General features: G+C 32.8%; 1 long non-coding RNA gene across 1 annotated transcript; it reads left to right on the forward strand.

Moving 5' to 3' along the window:
• Positions 1-1,899: 1,899 nt before the first annotated feature.
• On the forward strand, positions 1,900-2,263 carry LOC109184967. Its single transcript, XR_002054907.1, has 3 exons — positions 1,900-1,932; positions 2,020-2,089; positions 2,174-2,263. It is a non-coding gene; the product is annotated as an uncharacterized LOC109184967 (long non-coding RNA).
• Positions 2,264-4,367: the final 2,104 nt, after the last annotated feature.

The raw sequence follows: 4,367 nt of genomic DNA on the forward strand, positions 1-4,367 counted from the left end.
TATCTAATAATTAGTTCTTTTTATATATAATATATAATCTATTCTTATATAATATATAATATATATAATATATAATATATAAGAATACGTACTACTCCATTTCCTAGTTTAATATATTTAGCGTGCTATATACTAAATATATATATATATAATATATTAATAGCTAATCCATTTCCTATCCTAAAGATAAAGAAACAAAGTAATAATATTGTTTGATTTCTTCTTCAGGGCGTGCGGCAAATGCGGCGCAACTTTGGTCGACGGAGTCGTGCGGCGAGAAACAATAGGAATTGAGCGGTAGAAATTAATTTAGGAAGTATATAAATAGTAGAAGTTTTCTATTATAAAATGTTCATTCTTCCCCTCTCGAATATTCTTTAAGGTTGTTATCAATGCCCATTCGCGGCTAATTTCTTGTTTGGTTTAGTGAATTGAAGCCCCGGAGTTCACAACGCTGTAAGGTTATTTATTTATTTTTATTATATATTTTTTATGCATTTGAGTATTAAATATTCTTCTAAGTTATTTGAAATAATTGTGTCATTTAATTGCTAGGGAGGCCTACAAGTTATTTATTTGATATAATTATTTGCTATATTAGATAATGTTGTGCTACAAATTATTCTAATATTCAGTAGCAACTGGGTTAATTATTGACGGCTTAGTGATAATTGGACTCGGGAAGAATATTTTCCTAAATTAAATGCAACCGCTTGTGCTTGTGTTATTTAGTTTGTCGGTTTTCCTAGTTCTTATTGCTGCTATTAAATTAAATCTATAGCGCTTGTCTTAGGTTATTTAGTAGTTAGTGGTAATTAAACCGTTTGTGCTTTATTTACCTACAACTAAGGGAAAACAGAAATGAAATAATTTCACGACAAATATTCAATTGCATATTAATTACTTTATTAATCAATGATCAGTGTTGAATTCCGGTGGAGGATCTTTACTAACCAAGGTCTCCTATTATAAGTGTTTTCGATATATTATTTTCATTGCTCTATTCGTTCAATTAAATTTCTTGTTTATTTAAATTCTCTTTTATTTTATCTTTATTCTCGATATATTCCAAACCCCCCTATCTTTAATTTGAGCACAAAAGTTAAACTAGTTACTCCTCGTGGGATCGATCCTTACTCCCGCTACTACGTTTGTAAGGTTTTAATTTGGGAGCCTACGACAGCTCACCATATGTATACTGATAATATTTCTATTTTAAAATAATAATTAATTTACTTTTAAAAATAATAATTCTTAATTGTATTATAATTCACAGTTAAAAGACAATACCATGGACAGTAGTGTTGTTCCAGATTCTTTGACTGCTGATTGCAATAAGGCCTTTACAATAGCTCGCAGTTTCGAACAGAATCTTGTGATCCATGTGGCTCGTGGTATTATGGGCAAGATTGATTATGACTTGCACCTTGAAAGTGAGGAGATAATGCGTTTCTTAAGTATGGACACCGTCGATGTTTCTCTCGTTCAGTTCTTTATAAGGTAATAATAAGTTCTTTATGATTATTTATGCATTTATAATAGTTTTATATTTATATAATTGGTAATCTATGTATAATTATATTGGTTGTGTTTGTGAATAGGGGTATTTACATCAATTTTGAGTTGGCATCAAAAGACACGTATGGCTTCCTAGATCCATATTGGATTCAACCAAAAATGAATATATATAATTACGTTTAATATAGCCCCATACGTTCTCAAGTAAGTTTTAATTACGTTTTAAATTAAAGTGCTTATATATAATATATTTTTATTATATATTATATTTACTTATTTACTTATAACTAATAAATTACTTATTTGTAGTGAGCATTGGATGCTGATGGCGATTTGTCCTAGATTAAATGAAATTTTTTGGTTTGATTCACTTGGTCATGGGCCGCGTGAAGACATTAAACATATAATGGGAACGTATGTATATTTATATAGTGAATTAATAGTTATTATTAAACTAGTGATGCCAAATATTTACATATATTTTATGTCTTATATGAATAGGTGTATGGCTGCAACAAGCATGATGAGTGGAAAGAAACAATCTCGTCCACCGAAATGGACTACATGTTTGGTAAGTACTTCTTTCACTTTGTAAAACATGCAAACGTATTGTTTTTTATTACTTTTAGCTAATTTTATTATAATTCAAATGTAGTGTCCTATACAAAAAGGAAGCACCGAATGTGGTTATTATGTGATGAAATTCATGTGGGAAATTGTTTCCAACAACCTAAGCAAAGGAATGGATAAGGCAAGTAATTTAATAATACATATTTCTTCTTCAAATGTTGCTTAAAATATTTGCTTATTTATTATTTTTATTTTTTTTGAACTTTGTAGATTTTGGAAAGACAAGGAAGATTGCCCTACAACAAACAAGAGATTGATGACGTTAGAAACAAGTGGTCGAAGTTTCTTATTGATTAATGGGTTAATAAAACGTTGCTCAATTGATACTACTTTATGTTTAAAACTATTTTGTGTTTATTGGGTTGATGTTAATTAGTAGTTTTGTTGCTTGAATTAGTTGATGTTGATTGTGTTATTTATATTAATATTATTTTTAGTAGCTTAATTAGTTTCATGTTTAGTACGTAGCTTGAATTAGTTGATGTTGATGTTGAACGTAACTAGCTGCACAGGTTCTGATTGATACAGCAGGTTGGGCTAGAAAGCATCAAACATTTTTAATATAAAAAAAATATACACATACGACGTCAGCTAATAGGCTACTAGCCGACGTCGTATCATTATTATTATTTTTTTTAATACATACGACGTCGGTTAATAGAGTATTAGCCGACGTCGTATGTATTATTTTTTTTTTTTAAAACACATACGACGTCGGCTAATAGCCTATTAGCCGACGTCGTATGTATATATATTTTTTAAAATACATACAACGTCGGCTAATAGTCTATTAGCCGACGTCGTATGTATTATTATTTTTTTAAAACACATACGACGTTTTTTTTAAAACACATACGACGTCGGCTAATAGCCTATTAGCCGACGTCGTATGTATATATATATATTTTTTAAATACATACGACGTCGGCTAATAGTCTATTAGCCGACGTCGTATGTATTATATATTTTTTTTTAAACACATACGACGTCGGCTAATAGGCTATTAGTCGACGTCGTATCATTATTTCTTAATTTTAAAATACATACGACGTGGGTTAAATAACCGACGTCGTTTATTTTCTTATAACGTCGCTTTAGTCAACGTCGTACGTTAGCCGACGTTAAATGGGGTCATTTAGCCGAAGTTAAAGCTATTTTCTGTAGTAGTGTTTGATGCAAGATGGGTAGAGCTCGTTATGTGTTGAAAGTCTCTTATGATTTCCTGATAAATGGGGCCTGTAGTGGTCAAGTCATCCCTATAAGGGAGTACAAGGGGTCTAAGGCAGGGTGATCCTCTTTCTCCCTATTTATTTATTATTTGTGTAGAGGATCTCTCTTTACTTTTGCAACGGGCTCAACTACAAGGAAATATTCATGGCTGTAGGTAGGGGTGTCAAAGTGGGCCGAAGCCCCGCAGATTAGCTCGCCTCCGCCCCGCGATGGGGCGGGTTAGGGCCGCAAGAAATTAGGCTTGCGGAAATGCGTGCCTATCGGGCATGGCTCGCGGAAGGCCAAAGCTCGCGCGGGTTGCGGGCTAGGCCATATTTAAAAAATAAATAAATAAATTATATATATATATAATATCTTTTTTTTAAAAAAAAAACCATATATATAATATCTTAATTCTTAGGCAGTGTGTAGATCTGACTATCTAAGAGTACGCAGAAGGGGAGAAATCCAATAATTCAATAATCCTTCGCCAATTCTTAATTCAATAATTCCTAGAGTACGTAGTTCTTCGGTTCTCCTATCTCCATCCGCCTCCAACTCTATCAAACAATTACTAAAAATAAATCATCAATTCACACATATTTATGAATTACTAAATCGCCTTCAAGTCCAGCAAACATACATATTTATATATTTTTTATACACAGACGGGAACTATAGAGGGAAAATCTGATGCCGAGAGAGAAATAGAGTGTGCTGTTGAACCATAGCTTTAATCACCCTTCTACAGTTCTGCTCAATGCGCGGTATCGATCTGGGAGATTTGGGCGAGGTTTATGGATTTTATGGAAGTTTCCGGTGCATTGAGATGTATCATACACCGTGAGGATGCGAAAGAACGACCAATAAATAGTGTCATATTTCAAGCGGTTTTAACATGTTTATATACTATTTAATGTTTTTTTTTATTTAAGTGATGGCCCGCGGGCCAGCCCGCGAGACCCGCAAGCCCGCATGGGCTGTATAGTTCCAAGCCCGCGGGCTTCGCG

Source organism: Ipomoea nil, unplaced genomic scaffold, assembly GCF_001879475.1.
Source record: "Ipomoea nil cultivar Tokyo-kokei standard unplaced genomic scaffold, Asagao_1.1 scaffold1298, whole genome shotgun sequence".
Lineage (NCBI taxonomy): Eukaryota > Viridiplantae > Streptophyta > Magnoliopsida > Solanales > Convolvulaceae > Ipomoea > Ipomoea nil.